The sequence below is a fragment of the Diceros bicornis genome, chromosome 2 (assembly GCF_020826845.1).
Source record: "Diceros bicornis minor isolate mBicDic1 chromosome 2, mDicBic1.mat.cur, whole genome shotgun sequence".
NCBI lineage: Eukaryota > Metazoa > Chordata > Mammalia > Perissodactyla > Rhinocerotidae > Diceros > Diceros bicornis.
This window is the reverse complement of record NC_080741.1, coordinates 64,859,890-64,878,629: the sequence shown is the minus strand read 5'-3', so window position 1 is coordinate 64,878,629 and position 18,740 is coordinate 64,859,890. Positions and strand designations below refer to the sequence as shown.

The following is an 18,740-nucleotide window of genomic DNA, read 5'->3' as shown; positions in this document are numbered from 1 at the left end:
ATCAACTTTCTAAAGTCTGACACATCTCGGGCCGGCCCCGTGGCTTAGCGGTTAAGTGCGCGCGCGCTCCGCTGCTGGCGGCCTGGGTTCGATCCTGTGCGCGCACCGATGCACTGCTTCTCCGGCCACGCTGAGGCCGCGTCCCACGTACAGCAACTAGAAGGACGTGCAACTATGACATACAACTATCTACTGGGGCTTTGGGGGAAAAAATAAGTAAATAAAATTATAAAGTCTGACACATCTCTTAGGCTCCTGGTCATGAATATTGCCATTTTGCCTTTGTATCGGGGAGAAGAATGGAATATAGGAAGGAAGAAAAGGAGACTACCCAATAGTTAGTGGTGAAGATTTAGATTTATAACCAGCACCGGGCTTCTTGGGACTGGATAATAGAAATCCTTAATTTTTATTTAATTATTTATTTTTTGGTGGTCAGTACCCCCTGGGGCTATGTGATGTGGTGGTACTGGAGATGGCATACATTTGGACAGCAAATCTCAGAATCCTATAACTATGGCGCAACCACTGTAGCTGGGAAAATGTAACTGTAAGATAAATGAAATATTTCTATCTAACATAGCTGATGAGAAAATCCTGGATCTCAGTTTCTCAAATAATTGTGCAGGCTGAAAATATAAATAGCAACAAAATAAATAATGATAGTACTGGATTATAGCCCAAAGAATAAAATGAATATCTATGAGTCCACAGTGATAACAATAAATGATGGGATAGATAAATAAATGGGGAAGAAGAAACAAGTCTTCCTTATGGAAGAATTCCAAATACTCTATGTTGATATTTTCACCTCCAGAAGGGGGAGCTTAATTTGCCTCCTGTGAAGTGTGATGGGTTTAGTGCCTCGTTTCCAAAGAATAAAACATGGGGAATGAAAAATAGTGACTTTACAGTGCAGAAACCTGGCAGACACAACCTTAACTAAGTGATCAACGTCAACATCACCAATGATAAGCCATGTTGACATCAAGTACTCCTAATATGATGTGATGAGAAGGGCCTCTCACCCTTTGATATTCTTTCCCAAAACTTACAGTCCTAGTCTAATCATGAGAAAAACATCAGACAAACCCAAATTGAGGATTCTACAAAATACGTGACCAGTATTCTTCAAAACTGTGTCCAAGTCATGAAAAACAAGGCAACTCTGAGAAACTTGAATAAGAGTAAGCAATCCTTCTTTTACAAGCCTTTTAATCAGGCAGTTGCCCTGAAATATGGAAAATGAACCCCCGAAGGAGATGCTGAATCTCTTGAGAAGTAGCAGGCCTTGTTATGGAGTAGAATGTAGGGATGTGGGGAGGCAGGGTGGTGGCACAAATTTGTTTTAGATTAGAGCAAGTCAGGTAATGTAAGGAGAAATTGAAAAATGTTGCTAAGGGCACTGCTAATAGATTGGATTAATTTCCTCTTATTCATTTTTAAAGACTCTTATTCCTCTCACTAATGTTATCGTTGATAATATGTTTAAAAGGCATTGGGAAAAAAACTCATATTTGAAATGTGCAATTGGTCGTGTTTTCCACCTTCAGAATCTACTGTGAAGAGTTTTCTGGAGGATCTGAGATTGTTAGAGCATCCCAATGGCAAAACTGGTGACGTCTAAATACAGTGCCTCAGTGTAATTAGACAGAGAGAGAATTTAAAAAAAAAATCCACGCTGATAGATGTCAAGTTGGTCTAGTCTCTTGAGTTGAGCACGAAATGTACAAAGTGTCGAATGATGTAGACCAGTGTATGTAATGATAGGAAAGGTCACTAAGAAAAATATTCTTCTCGACTGTATATTAATTTTTTCTCAAAGTTTCATCAGGCTGAGTATCCATACTTGATTAGCCCAGAAGCAGTTGAAGACTCATTTGGGCAAAAACAACTTTTGAGAATTTACACAGAACTCTGATATCTAATCCATTTCAGACACATTTTATTTATTTATTTATTTATTTATTTATTTATTTATTTATTTATTTATTCCCCCAAAACCCCAGTAGATAGTTGTATGTCATAGCTGCACATCCTTCTAGTTGCTGTATGTGGGACGCGGCCTCAGCATGGCCAGAGAAGCGGTGCATCGGTGTGCGCCCGGGATCCGAACCCGGGCCGCCAGCAGCGGAGCGCACACACTTAACCACTAAGCCACGGGGCCGGACCCAGACACATTTTAAAAATAATACTCCCCTCTACTTCTTATCCTAATTATCTTCACATACAAGTTGCTCTTAATGCTAGCACTGAAATGTGTATGCTTATGCTAATATAATGTTAACTTCTTTTCATTTAAATTTTGTTGTGGTCCCCTACCCATTATGAAATCATAGCTGTTCATTCCAAAAAGTTTGGAAAATTTAGAGAAGTAAGATGAGGAAACTAGAACTTACTCATAATCCTTCCATCCTTTGATAGTGTGTTTTTATCATTTTGGTATATATTTTTCTGATTTTTTCCCTATACGTGTGTGTGTGTCTCACTAAAATGGGATCATACACATAAAAATATATATGTATGTATATATGTTTATAATTTTAAAATTATATATAATTTTAACTTAAAAATACTGTGGACATCTTTCCTCATTAATAATATGTAGTTCTACATTAGCTTTCAAGATGTTTTGGAAGTCCATTGTATAATTGTGCGGTAATTTATTTAACCAGTCCCTTTTTGATGGACATTTAACTTTGGTAGTGTGCTGGTAAGTGTTTAACAACTGCCTCTCTGGGAAAAAAGAGCCCTGATTTGTAGCACTTGCTGATTTCCATGGTATAAATATACCCACCGTGGCTGATTTCCAGCTACCAACATGAAGTCACTGAACATGGAGTTGGGAAGAGACGCTCCTCTTGTGAAGCAGTACAAGCCAGCTCAGCACCCCACTGCTAAGATGCAAGTTTTAAACAATTGATTTTAAAGAGAGGTCTTTATTTGTTTAAATGCTAGCCTGATTCTAAACATAAGAGCCCCTCTCAGCTAGGGGGAAAAAAAGAAGGTGCCATTGGCCAAATTGTTTAGTTGATAAGCTATAAACTCTTTTCTTTTCACTGCTTCTCTTAGTTTTCCCAAAACTAACCTCAGGTTTAGATTTTTTTGAAGATTTGTTTGTTTGTTTGTTTTTTGTGAGGAAAATTAGCCCTGAGCTAACATCTGTTGCCAATCCTCCTCTTTTTGCTGAGGAAGATTGTCCCTGAGCTAACGTCTGTGCCCATCCTCCTCTATTTTATGTGGGACGCCTGCCACACAGCATGGCTTGATAAGCGGTGCGTAGGTCTGCGTCCAAGATCCCAACCTGCAAACCCCGGGCCACTGAAGCAGAGCGCACTAACTTAACCACTGTGCCACTGGGCCAGCCCTTTGAAGATGATCTTTTAAAACACCTTAAACCAATATGATCTTTAAGAGTGATTAATTCTTTTTCTGTGTCTTTGTGCTTTTTGAAGATGTTACTCTCTCCTCTTCTTTACGTCTTGGATATCTTACCTCAGGACATTTGTGGGTGTATGTTTGGTGATTTGAGATGGGGGTGCAGATCATGCTTCTGTCAGGGAGCATTTGTAAATATTTAGTATCCATTTAATCTTAAAATATTTTTGAATATTCCCATGTATTTGTTGGTGTCTGGGAGCAAATGTTGTTAAGATGGAAGTAACATGGCATTTTTCAGCAAGCACCTATTTCCTGTAATTTACTGAGGTTAAATTATTGATAGGCAAGAGAAAAACCATGGCTTCTGGTAATATTGCCTTCCCAAGCTCTAAATGTTACATTAGAAGTGAAGAGTATTCAGGCAGCCAGTTTCAGGAGGAAATGGAGGGCTGTTGTATCTGTTTCTTTGTTTGTGAATCCATTAATGGAGGAAAGAGGTTGGGTCAGCTAAGAGACAGATTTAATTTTGAAGATAATGAACCTATGCAAAACCCTTTCAACAACCCATTTGGCTTGTTCATGCAGCTTTCTTGAGGTCTCCATCACTGGTCATATGTTGTTTAACAGCTCAAAGTTTGGGAATTAACCTAGGGCATCTAGACCAGCTGGGCCCTTGTTTTCTTCCATCCGTGTAGTGGGATATATTCATTTACCTCATGCAGCAAGTGCACAAATAAGATGTATTGCTTTGGAACTTGTAAAGAGTTCTTGGCCACCAAGGAGTTGGAAAGGAGTCCAGATACGATGTGCAAACAAGTCCCACTATTTGCACATCTGCAGCTCTGGCAGTTAGTTACATCTCTCCTCCAAGACCCACAAGGGTTAGGCAGGGCAGCGAGTCCCAAAATAATCAATTAGGTTCCAAATTTGCAGGGGTGGTAGGTAGACATGGGTGGCTTGGCCAAATAACTTTTGTCTTTTAATTAAAACAAACTAATTATTTAAATTTTCCTAGGGAAAAAAATTGGTACAATAATCAGTAACTTCATTGATTGTTTTGTACTGGGCTTTGTGATAAGCACTTTATGTTTAATTTTTTTTTTTTTTTTGTGAGGAAGATTCCTTCTGAGCTAACATCCATTGCCAATCCTACTCTTTTTGCTGAGGAAGATTAGCTCTGAGCTAACATCTGTGCCCATCTTCCTCTATTTTGTATGTGGGATGCTGCCACAGCATGGCTTGATGAGTGGTGCATAGGTCCACACCCAGGATCCAAACCTGTGAACTCCAGGCCGCCAAAGCGGAGCACTCAACGTAACCACTGTGCGACTCGGCTGGCCCCACTTTGTGTTTAATTCTAACAATGACTCTAGGAAGTAGATTTTTAAATGTTCTCCGTTTACCAATGGGGACACAGAGGTGAAGAGAGTTTAAATATTCATCTAATGTCCCACCATCTGGTAAGTGGCAGAACCAGGATTCATATTCTCCTATATTCTATAGAATATGAATTCTATATTCATATTCTCCTATATCCATCTCCTATATTCTAGAGCCCAGGTGGTACTACTACCTCTCATATGGTGAAATTGGAGAAGGGGCGTGCCAGGCAGTGTCTGTCATTAAAAATGTAAGCACCATAAGCATCCTCTGTATCTAGATTCGTTCTGGCACATAGTACAGGCTCAGTAAATATCCATTGTTCAAAATAAAAAATAGATCACTTTGGCTAGGGTTTTTCTCACTTTTATTGCATTGCTGTAAAAATGGAGATTATAGACTAAGCTGTCAGTACTGCAGGAGAAGCCACCTAGACATAACAGTAGTGACAGGAGGAGAATAAGAAGATGCTACTGACAACAGGAGTGTGTATGTCAGTAAAAACAGGCTAGGGAAGGTTTTATTTAGCTTATATCACACTTAACATTGCTGCCACTAGCCTTGGACTAGTGGAATGAATAATATGAACTAAATAAATAATATGAACCAGTGGGAATGCCCTCTCCTTCATTTAACAAATATTTATTGAGCCCTTTCTTTATCAGGAACTGTGCCGGGGCCTAGGAATGTAACAGAGAATGAGATAGCTAAGACCCCTGCCTTTGTGGAACCTCTGTTCCTTCTTGTCTCCAGTAAATAAAATGGAACATAAAAGAGTAGATAGAATAATATAATGAACCCCGGAGTGCCACCATCCACCCCCAAGAGCTCTCCTCAATCCTTTCCTCCTTACTATTTTATTTTGAAGCAATTTCTAGGTGTTATATCACTTCATATATATTTCAATATGTGCTTCTAAGAGAGAGGGATGTTTTTAAAGTAATTTAAAATTTTTAAAGCTAAAGAAATTAACTGCAGTACATTAGTCATCAAATATCTAGTCAGTATTCAAATGACTAATTATAAAATATTTTTTATCTTTGTTTGAATAAAGACCTAAATACAGTTCATGTATTATATGTGGTTAATTAGTCTTGTATGTTTCTTTTCATCCAAGTTCCTCTCCCCTTTACCCCTCCTCCCCATCTCCTTCTCTCTGCAATTTATTTTTGAAGAAAGTGGGTCGTTTGTCCTATAGTTTCCTACAGTGTGGATTAGCTGATCCCATCCCTGTGGTGTCAGTTTATATGTTCCTCTGCTCTCTGCATTTCCTTTAAGTTGATGGTGCATATAGACACTTAATATTTTCCTGCTTTGTGTGCATGCGAAATGGAATGATTTGCTCAGGTGGAGATGGTCACCTGCAATGTAGAAAAGAAATTCTGAAAAAGAATATTTGTCTCAGGGTGTATTAGCTTATCTAAGCCGTCATTCCCCTAGTGCCTGTCTTGTTACGGTTTGAGTCTCCTCACCATCACACACTATCTAACTCTTTGCCCTCTTTTGGGTTTTAGCTGCTTGTCTTAAATTTTGCCCCAATTGGAATAGGTTAAGTCACAGGGGCACCAAGAAAGCCCTTTGCCCAAGTGAGTTAATGACGGATTATGTTGTGATTATGTTACTTCTTTTGGTTTGGCCTTTACTGTGGGTTGTGAATGATTTCCGTTAATTGTAGTGATATCTGTTTGAGCTCCATGCTGATGGATAAGAATCAGGCCTCTTTACTTATTATGTACCATCTTTGACTTCTGAGAAGGTTGGATTGAGAAAATCCTTGGTGGTTCACTTGGTAAGAAAGAGCATTTGCAAATAAAGATCCAAGGAAATATCCAGGTGTTATAGTAGTGTTGTAATTTATTCTGTATTTCATTCAAGAAACACTTACTGACTTCCAGAAAGTGTGCCAGGTGTAAGGTAAACAGTGGGGAGTGGTCCCGACATGGACGTTGCCCACATGGAGCTTATTCTGGGTTGGGGGCACCAATCGTATAAACATATACACTGTGAACAGAATATAGGACCCCTCAGTGCCTGAAACAGTGCAGGGGAATGACCCAGGCCTGACAAGGCCACAGAAGGTCTCAGGATTCCCCAGGGGCCCTGGTCCACACTTTGAGAACCACTGGTCTATATTACGTTTGTTTCCGTGAGTTCTGAGATTCTGTGACTCTAAGATTCTGATGCAAAAGCTTAGTCTACTTGAATACAGTGTGTAGATAGGAGTTCGTAACCAGCACCCACTTCCCTCTCTTCCAGCAAAAGCCTCCTAGATTTACTTTGAACCACCACCACCACCACAACCACCACCTCTTCCTCTGCTGACTTGACCCCCAGCTCCTGGGGTGGGCATGTGCCACAAGATTTGGGCAAACAGAATCACGTCCCCTTGGCTATAGTGATTGATTCAGAGATGGGCCTGTGACCCAATCAGAAACAATTAGAGCTAATACTGTGAGGTTTTTTTGTGCAGTAGGAAAACAGACTGTCTCCTTTCCTTCAGACTTGAACCTGGGATGGCGTTGGCCTGGAACAGCTGGCTGCTATGTTACTACCACATGGATCTTGAGAATGAAGCCCAGAGAGATGCAAGAGAGACAGTCTTGATGATGCAAACTGTACCTCCTGACTCAAGTTTTGCCATATTCTTAAATAACGTTAGTCATGTTATTTATGTAAGACAATAGAGTTCCTGGGAGTGGGGTGATTTGAGTTAGTTTGACTTAGATTTCCTGTTTCTTGGAACCCAAAGAGTCCTAACTGATCTAGATGCATTTGGGGGTCCATGAATGGGATTCAGAAATTACATTCAAGACTTTGTGATTCTAGGGAGGCATGACTCTATAGGCTCATGAAACCACAGGTTAAGAACCCCTGATGAAGATGATGCTAAATTAGAGTGGAAGCTGTACTCCTTGACTTAAAACAAAAGAGATCTCTACCCCATCACTACCTTTCTATACATTGGCCCCTGGACATGGAGAATGATGTCACTGCTGTAACTAGAGATGGGATGTGAACATCACAGATTGGCTGTAAACAGCAAGAAAATCCTGGAGAAATCTCAAATGTTAATGAGCACACTTCTAAAACTATTCTCATTTGGGGCTTAAGCACCAGGGACTCATCTCTGAGGAGCTCAGAAAATGGTAATTTTATGCAGTACAAGCTGAAAGGCACAAAAAAAATGGCTGCAGTAAATAACACTACCTTCAAGTGTGGAGATTTTTTTCTCACTTAGAAACACTTGCTTGTGCAGCAGTAAAGATTTGTTTTTGTTTGGGTGCTAATTGTCGGGTATTCTAGTAAGTCTGTTTAAAGGTCAATCAGCTGATTAATAAATTGCTGGGATGATGCTCCGGGTGGTCCAGTGGGATGCTTCTTGAGATATATACCTGTGTGAATGCAATGTTTTTGCTTAAGGTACAGATACATAATTCTGCTCAACAGTTTCTGAATGGAAACTCAAATAGCCTTTATTTTTCAGCTTTGCTTTTTAGTCTTAATGCTGGGGTGGACTCTATCACATTGATGGGATCAACGTTGTAAAAAAATGACTTAACTTGGTTCAGGGGAAGATCTTTCTATCTCTGACTCTGACCTGCCACTATGCAACTGTATCCATTGATCACTAGGACGACCAATGTGAGGGTGGTAGGAAGCAGGTAGAGTGCATAAAATTTAGGGCAAGCTAATTCAGTAATTATCAAACAGCTCAAATCCCATATTCTATTGTGGGGGAGTATATGCATTGTTAGTAAAGAGTGATAGAGCTCTATTTGTTTCTGAGTGAATAGGTAAATGGATATGTTTTCCAGCGTGAATTAAATAGAATCAACATTATTGATCTTGCATTGAGTCCCGTTAAACTGCATTCTGGGAGGCAGTCTTCAGGAGTCTTCTGCATTCTGGCTCCCTCCGTACTCCAATCTCCTCTTTCCAAGGCTGCCAGAACAATTGTCCTATAAATCTGAAATCTGGCTCCACCATGCTGTCAGGATAAAAGTTGAAACTCCTTAACAAGATGTACAAGTCCTGCTCATTCCCTGGCCTCGTCTTGAACCCACTCCACTCCCCTTGAGCTTACTGAACCTTGCCTCCCTCTTCATGCATTGCTTTGCCCAATGCCAAGCTATTGTTCATGCTAATTCTTGGGCCAGCAATGCTCTTGACTTTCCTTACCCTCTGCCCCTCTGCTGCTTCTGCCGGCCAACTTAGATTCACATTTTGGGTCATACCTTCTGGAAAGCCTTTCCTCACTCCCATGTCTCGGCTGGAACTCTTCTTCTGTTCTGACAACACCCTGTACTAATTCCCTTTATAGCACGTATCAGCTCTTATTCAGCTATAAATCTGTATATTATTCCATCAGACCACAAAACTTATCTTGTTTATTATCAGATCTCCAGCATCTGGTATGGTGCTTCCAAAGAGAGCCTCAACGAATATTTGTGGAATTAAATATTGGAGCTAGATGTACAAACTAACTACAAAGTAGTACGCTGAATGCTTTGGTAGAAAAATGTGTGAGATAACATGGAGGATTAATTAACCAACATTTTCTAGACCCAGACAGTGGTCTGTTTGAATAATATAGAATATTGTGTTAAGAAAAAAATAAAAAGCTATAGTTTTTTTTTTTAATTCTAAAAAAAGTAAGAGAGTCATAATTTCACTTAGTTGTTTTCTGACTGCAGTTAATGTGTTACGTCTTTCGGCTTTTGCTGTGTAACTCGAAAGGAACAATTAGGAGATATCATTGTTTCTTGCATTGGAAATGACTGTTTTAGGCCATTATCATAGCCCAAATTTCTTTTAGGATTTGCTTTTCTTTTTTATTAGACCATTGTGTCTTGTTCTATTACATTTGCTATGTCATTAGCTTAAAAACACAGGCAAACTCTCCTTTTCATTACCGTCATCAAAATGGTATTGACCAATGCCAGAGCAGTAGTTGTTACTTAGATGATATAAAGTAAAATAGGAATGGTCTGAAAAAGCTGTGTCCTCAAAGCAACTGATGAAGTGAGTACATTTGACACATCTTCAGTGTCATTGCTCATCCTCCTCTCTTTTCCAGTAGCTATTCAGTTGTTAACCTGGCTTCATTTTGGAAAATGGGAAGAAGTTCAAGTATATTATCGAGTTAATAAGAAGTGTATCAATAAGTTTTTTGGTTTTTGTCTCCAAACAATTTAATTTACCAGATGAAGCTCTTGTTTTCTTCTCGATTGCTGCCATGCCCAGGTTTTAGCATTACTGCATTATAAAGGTAAATCTAGAACCATAGATGCTGTTTCATTTTTGCAAGTGCCATTCAGGATATGATAAATCATTTTAAACTATGGAGGCCTTCACATGTAAAATTAGCTAGTATAATTTACTGCAAAGCATTTCTAAGTTAAATTTAATTCAGATATAAAATATGTCAACATCTGATATGCAAAATGCAGATAATCTGAGGCCTTTTATTTTTTATTATTTTTTTGTGAGGAAGATCAGCCTTGAGCTAACATCCATGCTAATCCTCCTCTTTTTGCTGAGGAAAACTGGCCCTGAGCTAACATCTGTACCCATCTTCCTCCACTTTATGTGGGACGCCGCCACAGCATGGCCTGACAAGCGGTGCGTCGGTGCGCGGCTGGGATCCAAACCTGGGCTGCTGTCTGCGCACTTAACGGCTATGCCACGGGGCTGGCCCCCTAAGGCTTTTTAAAAAGCATATCATTTCATGGCAAAGTTAAGGGGAATATACACATCTCTAGAATTAGTCCACTGACATGTAGTCTTGTAGCTCAAATCAAAGAATGTTTCATAGCTTAACATGCAGACCTGCTATATACTTAACATTAAAAATTCTTATCGAAATAAAAGTGAGATGTATTGGTAATTTTTGTAGACTGTAACTTATACCTAAGCCCTTACATTGCTTATATATGATTAGCTACAATATTCAAGATATTAGATAAATGTGTTTGCTGTATGATCTCACTCATATGTGGAATATAAACCAACACATGGACAGAGAAAACTGGACTGTGGTTACCAGGAGCAGTGGGGGTGGGGGGTGGGCACAAGGGGTGAAAGGAGTCATATATATGGTGATGGACAAACAAAAATGTACAACCTAAAATTTCACAATGTTAGAAACCATTAAAACATCAATAAAAAAAAAAAGTAAAGTTAAATGTGTTTGTAGTTGCTCTATCATTAAATTCTTAATTAGTCCATTGACTATATTTTTACAGCCCTGGAGTAGGTACCAAAGATATGACGATGCAGTTTTTCATCTCCTAAAGTCTCTTCATTTCTGTGCATTATCATTATGATATGGTGTTTATAATGGCCATGGCTAGCAGTTGGTACTTGCTTTATACAGAGCAAATTGAGAATGATCCTGAAGAGTTGTGTCCTCAAAGCATATTTGGCTGAGCATATTTGACATATTTTCAATGGCATTGATCATTTTTTTCCTATTAGCTACTCAGAGCATCTGAATCGTTAACAAAGCTCCATTTTGGAAAATCAGTACTGTCAAATAACTGATATGGACAATAAGAGCTCATTTGCTTTGCCTCTTTGCTTACAGTCATCATCTGTCTTCATCCATTTCAAACCAGCTAAGCACACTGAGGAACACTGATGGACCCCTGGAGCTGTGTGCCCAATACAGTAGCCACTATCCTCATGTGGCTACTTCCATTTAAGTTAATTGAAATTAGATAAAATTTAAAATTCAGTTCCTCAGTCACATTTGCCGTTGTAGCTAATGGCTGCCATGTTGGATAGTGCGGATTATAGAACATCCTGTCACTGAAGGGAGTTTTATTGGACAGTGCTCTTCTGGAGGTTTCCGAAACCTCATTTGGTCACTAAGCTGCTTCCATTATCGTTTAAGTTCTACCCCAAATCCTTCCAGATGATGGTTTGTAATTTTGACTCTACATAAAAATCACTTGGGGAGTGTTTAAAAATTCCAGTTATTTAGAATCAGAATAGAATAGAATCAGAATAGGGGTGGGGGTGGGGCCCAGGCACCAGCATTTAAAAAAGTTCCGTCTCTGATTCCAGTCAGCTGCTAGCATTTAGCACCACCGTTCTAGACAATAAAGTTTTGTTTTTTAATGTACAAATCAGTGTCCGTTGAACTTGGTACGCCTGTCTTTCTTTGCCCAACCCCTGTTGGAACCTGCTTGGAGAGAGACAGTAGAATATAACTTTAGAGGTCAGCATTGCGAATCAAGTGAAACTGGGTTCTGCCCCTCACTAGCTGAGTGACTTTTGGCCAATTACTTAACCAATGTAAGCTTTTATTACTTCATGGGTAAAATGTAACTCATAATAGTACTTGCCTTGAAGCATGTGAGGATTAATTAAAATAACCTATATAAAGCACTGTGACAGTCCCTGGCACATAAGCCCTTAATAATATAAAATTCTTACGTAAGTAGTACTATATGATTTGTCTTCATGGATTTTACCCTCCCTGTCGGGGAACTTTTAAATATTCTCCTTACTCTACCCAATGGCAAATCAGGGTGGGGATTTAGGCACCCTTGTCAAATGAGTGGGGAAATATTTTGGGGCAGGAAGGGTTCTATAGAGTCTACTGTATCTGCCAGAAGTCGCTTGCTCTGCTTTCTTGGTTAACACCATAGACTTGCTAAGTAGGATCGAATTTAAATGCCCCTGGCAGGTGTCCTCTCTTGAGAAATGACTGGGGCTGGTAGTACCTCCATTCTTAGAGCAGTCAACAACCAGTCATTGGCCCTGGCTTGGATTAGGCCAGACCATTTTACTCCCAGACCGCCGGGCCCAGACTTGTCAGACTTTGAGAAGAGAAACTCCTTTCTAGTTCCTTGAATCATTGAGACTTCTATGAGGGTGGGCAGAGAGATTATGTTGGAAGGGCAGATATCAACTCTGCTGTTCGCTCCTGGCTCCTGGACCCTTTAGCCAAGGGGCTCTTATGGTGACAACTGGCTGGGAACTGTACTAGGTAGGACTTAGCAGTATATCAGTGGATCTATGGATTGAGTTTGCCAAGTGGATGATCTTGCAGCTTTCCCAAGTCAGAACTAAAATGCAGTTAAATTTTATGAGCTTCATCCATCCTTTTCCTTTCTGTAGACATTAGTATTTTCTTTCAAAAGGTATGTTTTCATAAGCCGCCTATTAAAATGCCAAGACTCTTAGCAACTGGTTATATAAATGAACCATTTTGTGTCTGTGTTTTAAAATGATCAAATCAAATTACTGTAGAAGTGAAACCCAAGTTATCACTGTTTCTCAAAGACACAAAAACATGACAGCCGTACTTTTCTCCATAAAAGGCTTCTGTAAAGTTCTGTGATGCTCTGAGTGTTCTTTGAGTAGTCCTGTGGTTGTGGGGAAAGTTGGCCTGTTGGGGTTGTTAGTGAGGATGTGCAGTTACTTAAGAAATGAAGTACTTGCTTCCTTAGCTGCAAAAAATACCTGTACAGTTCAAAGACTGGACTCCTTTGTGCAAGAGAAGTATTTTTGACTGTATAAAAGACTTGGTTTCATGGATGCCTTCTAGGATGACTGAGTTGATGATGGTTTCAATTGCTACATCAGTGGGAGCTGAGGGATAAATTCTGGCAAAATGCGGAATTCTAAACTTTAGTTTAATGTGTCAAAAGGTCTTCCATTATGGAATATTGTGTACCAGATATTGAGGTGAAGACTTTACATGCGTCATCCTAATTAAGTTTCATCACTATCTTCAGAGCGAGATTTTATCATTATTGCCTAATACAGATGAAATTAAAAGATTACACTATCATTAAGAGTTTATTAGGGATGAGAACCCTGGTGTATGGCAGGAACATCTGTGCCTTTAACTAGTAGGTAGTAAAGACCCACCCTTCACTGAAACCTACTAGATATTTGGGGAGCTAAGCACCCTTTTTAGTCTGTATATCTTTGTATAATGTGATTTATAACATTTGCATAATAGTCCTTGGTATCTATTTTTTGTTTCTTACGTAGTAGAGTCATTTCATTACACGTAGTTTTAGGAAGATGCCTAATATGTAATGCAGGTTCAGTCTGAGATGAATGAGGAAGAGACCCACCCTCTGGAATTCCCTGGTCAGTGCTGCTGGGGACCTTTAGATACATCAGTAACTCCTTGAGCTTTTCAGAAAAGTTTGAAGAACGCTGGACTTAAATATATGTGCTGTATTTCAAGGAACCACTGCATTATTATGGGACCATTAGATTGGTGCTGTTTCTCCCTATTATAAGGGCATCTTACGGTCTTTATTGTTTGGAACACCTGTGTACCCTAAGCAATCTGTATCTTTCTGATTTTTCTGTAGGATGAATTTCTAGAAGTGGAATTGCTGGGTCAAAGAAGATGCATATTTTAAAGACATGCACATTGTCAAGACTCCCTCCAGAAAGGTTGAAACAAGTTACTTTCCCACCAGTCAAGTCTGAGTCTGCTCTTTTTCTACATTCCCACTATTACTATATATATATATTTTTTCTGAATAACTACCAATTTGATAGGCTCTACATAGAATCTCATTGTTTCCATTTGATACGTTTGATTGTTGGTGAAGGTGATCGTCAAATCTCATCACCTTCCTGTTTCCCTTTTCCCCCAAATTGCTTTCCATCAGATTTTGCTTGAGAATAGTCATGCTTCACTGTAGGATTTCTTGCAGCAGATGGGTAGTGAACAATTAAAGGACCCTCAGCTGTTACAGTTCTCACTAAGCTCATGCTAAGTCCATGAAGGAGCTGGGGGGAATGGAGGTATGAGGCTTGGTGAGATGTAGAGAGGAGAGCTTAGAAAGCAGTCCAGTGTATGCATAAATGCCGTGCTGACCTCTCACTCTTTCTGGATTATTTCAGAAGGATGAAGATGCTTTCATTTTCTCAAATGCCATTGTGACTATGTATTTTTTGCATTGTTTTTCTTATATAAATTTACATTTCTTTCATTTAAAAAATGTAAACAAATTTTAACCAGTTATTTTGTGTCATTAATTTTATGTCATCTAGAATTCTTTTGGAACATAAAATGCCAAGTGTCATTGCTAACTCTTATAATTATCCTGTAATTTTATTCAATCCTTGCTCAGAGAAAATGTTTTTATGTATTTAGGGTCACAGCAATGTGTGCCCCCACTTTGCCAGCCCTACTGGGGAGCACTGGGTCAGGAGCAGATAAATGATAATAATAATAGCAGCAATAATAGCACTTAACATTTCTAGAACACCTGCTTTGTGCAAACTTTTGTGTTGCACCTACGCTGAGTCGGAAATGTGATAAGAATGGCCAGCTTGGTAGGACATTATTATTTTCCCCCACACATAAAAAATTATTTATCATTTGTCTAGGAAAATATGTTTCCTGAAAGCTCTTTAGATAGCTTGGCTTTAAGTTACAGAGGTACACAGATTAGTTTCAAGCTGGATTAATTCAGAGATCATGAGATTACCTCCCCTCCCCCAGAGTTTCTGTGGGAGTTTGCACAAGAAATAGTTTTGTGTTTTTAGCCGTGTGTGTGTGCGCAAGCGCGTGTGCATGCATGCATGTGTATGTAAATATGCAAAAGATTTTCCTATTCTCAGGAAATCAGAATGTACAATCAATAAACTACCCAGCAAGGAAGCCAGCTTAAATAAAAGAAGGAAAGGAGGGAGTCTTTATTGTACAGGAATGTCTCATGCGGCTCAGGGTCAAGAATGAGTTCGTAGTTGGGAATGGGCTGGAAACTGGACTTGAAAAGCCATCAGGACTTTCTCTCTCCCTCTTGTCTGTGCTTTTTTGTGTTGGCTACGTTCTCTCTTTCTCTGCAGAGCAGCTTTCATGTGGAAGAAAACATGAATAACCCTTAGCAACTTCTCCAGTTTCAGCCACCCACGGAGACTGACTAGCTGGCTCTCTGTCACAGTTCCACATTCCCTGGAAAGAGATTCTGCGTTGCCAAGGTTGGGTCAGGTGACTGCTCTCGGCCAATGAGTGGAGCTTGGATTCCCAGTCCAAATATGGCTGCGTAGGGCTTCCCGTGGAGATCTGGCAGGAAGCATCCCACGAGGAGGGATGGCTTCTGGGCCTGGCAGATAATCCAAAAGACGTCCCATATAATAAGAAAAAAGCAACCCAGGATTTAAACAATAATCTCCTAGTTTCTAACCGGGAAGTGTTAGCAAATGTAATCTTCATTGTTCATGTCAGTAGGGGATGAAGGATAAGACTGAGGGAAAAAGTTATAACAATAGAATAGATGCTCAATAAATGTTGAGGGGTCAAGATGCAAAGGTTATTTTGTGCAATTGCATGGAGATAAATAATAAAGCGTGCATAGCAACTTTTTGTTTTCTTGTATACATCCGTTGGTATTGTAGAACATTTTCTACTGTTAGTTTCCAGAAGCTAAAAATTGATTATCCATTGAGAGGAAAAACTTTCTTTCCTTTGTACATATGCAGTATAGATTGAGTTTTTCTGTCTCTTCCAAATTCATATGTTGAAGCCCTAACCCCCAACGTGATGGTATTTGGAGGTGGGGCCTTTGGGAGGGAATTAGGTTTAGATGAGGCCCTGAGCATGGGGCCCCCTGGTGGGATTAGTGTCCTTATGAGAAGAGAAAGAGAGACCAGAGCACTCTCTCTTCACCAAGTGAGAACAGAGCAAGAGATGGCCATCTGTAAGCCAGGAAGAGAGCTCTCACCAGGAACTGAATCAGTTGGCACCTTGATCTTAGACTTCCCAGTCTTCAGAACTGTGAGAAATAAATTCCTGTTGTTTAAATCACCCAGTCTATGGTATTTTGTTATGACAGCTACAGCTGACTAAGACAATATGTAGCTATGCGTTAAATTATTCATCGATCCTTTGTTTGAAACCAGTGGATTAATTATCTCAAGGAATATGTATTAAGTGCCTACTCTCTGCCAGATACTTACAAGGTAATGAGAATACTGCCTGGAGCCCTCACAAAATATTGTATAGTCTTGTGGCAGACAAAGGAGACTGAACAGATGCATGAATAACAAAACAAATGCAATTTCAAGGTGTGTAGGTGCCATAAGGGACATAAATAGGATGCTGAAATTGAGAGTCAGGGGACCTGGGGAGGCAATAGGGCTATTTTCCATACCACTATTTTCAGGTCATGAAAAAGACTTCTCTGACGAGGTGACACTTGGGATTGAGACTGGAAGAATGGAAAGAATTGGGCAAAGACCTTTCCAGGTAGAAAAGGGCAGTCACATGGCTGGGTCATAATGAGCAAGGCAGAATGTGGTACGAATGAGCCTGAGTCATGAGGGCCTGGTAGACCCTCATGACTAATAACTCATAAAATATGAGTTTTTATTTTTTAACAAGTCCGCGTGATTCATTGTCCACTTTTGGAATACAAGGCAGATAATGGCAACAAGCAAATGCATCTGGGAATGAGAGGTACAGGGGACTGTGGGGTCACAGCAAAGGCAACATCTCACTTTTTCTGGAGGGAGGGAGCAAAGCAGGGAAGACTTAGGACTGTCCCAGGCTGGCTGAGGTGTGTGTCAACAGAAGGTCTGGATGCCAGAGGTTTGAGTTTCATCTAAAGCTCTGGGCATGTGGGCTGTCTTGTCACCACATTCAGAGGTGTGGGTTGAGAAAGTCACTGCACAGGGGATACTATTGAAACTAGAAGACATATCTCAAGGTGGATGTTAAAAAAAAAAAAATCTGTATACTCTAAGAAAATAACCTCAGCAAATATTTAGTGAAATTAAACACTAAAAAGCCAAATATATCCTTCCAGTAGTGACATTATTTGTGAGTTATTCTGCAGTTTGATGAACCACATTGTTCTGTGTCATTGTGCCTGTGGGTGTATGTGTATATGTTGTATGAGGAGCAGAGGAGGGGGATTTGAACTTGTATTGCCCGTGTTTTGTGGAAGTAGAGAAATCTCCTCCTCACCTTATGTAGATGTTGTGCTCTCCCCCTTTGGCTGGTAGAGGGATGTAAGAGCTCCAACAGAGGGCTGCCATCATCTTCCTCAAGACTTATTCCCTAACATCTCTGACAGGGATGGAGCCTTTGCTGGATCTTGGCAAATTAGAGAAGGAAAGTATCCATTAGTTCATTGGCTTCTCTCCAGGGAGCCAAGTTGGAGTTCATTTTCCATTTGTTGTTGTGGTTACTAGTTTCTTGTCTGGAGCAGTTTCTGACTTGTGGCCCTAATCAACACTCTAATGGAATTACTCATGTTTCATTTAACAGTCTGTCTTGAAATAACCTTTTGGAAGTATTACTTTTCTGGGAGGAGGCATTACTGGTACACTGCTTGGCCTTTTAGGTATATGGGGTGGAGGTTGGATAGGAGAGGCTGCCTGCTCAGTGTACTTCAGAGGCAGTCTGTCTCCATGGCATGATTTGAAGGCCATTGGGAAGGAAGGTCCTCCTGGTCTTCCCAAAAGTGCCACGGTATCTGAAACGCCACCATTAGCATGCGTGCCTTCGAGTTAAAATAACCTTACCTAACGTGTGACATTACAGGCGAGGAGGTTAGTAGCAGCTTTTGATGATTGAATTCATGTGCCGGCTCATGTTTTGCCACAGATGAAATCATAAGCTACTTGGGGAAAGAGGAGATCCAGAAATGAAGGAAAATGATAGGTGATAGAGAGGAGTGTGTGTGTGTGTGTGTGTGCATGAAAGAGAGAGGGATGAGGGAGGGAAGAGAGAGAGAGAGAGAGAACGTGGCTATGCATACAGGAGAAGTGGGAGGAGGGTTGGGGGAGAGGCATTCAAAATTGGGGTGTGTAGTGAGGGAGTAGAAAGGAAGGGAACCCAGATGAGTTCTGAAGAGTGTGAGCCCTTCTAGCCAGAGGAACTGTGCAGTATTCACCGTTACATGTACATGACCATGGACCTGGATGTGCAGTATATCTATTTTTGTCTGCATAGCATCCATTCCTCTTTACTTTGGTAACTGGGCACCACT

The 18,740-nt window shown here is 40.1% G+C and overlaps 1 protein-coding gene across 4 annotated transcripts in view; it reads left to right on the top strand.

The window, feature by feature from the left end:
* Window positions 1–18,740, top strand: part of MAGI1 (membrane associated guanylate kinase, WW and PDZ domain containing 1) — a 630,558-nt gene that overhangs the window by 190,759 nt on the left and 421,059 nt on the right. The window lies entirely within an intron of this gene.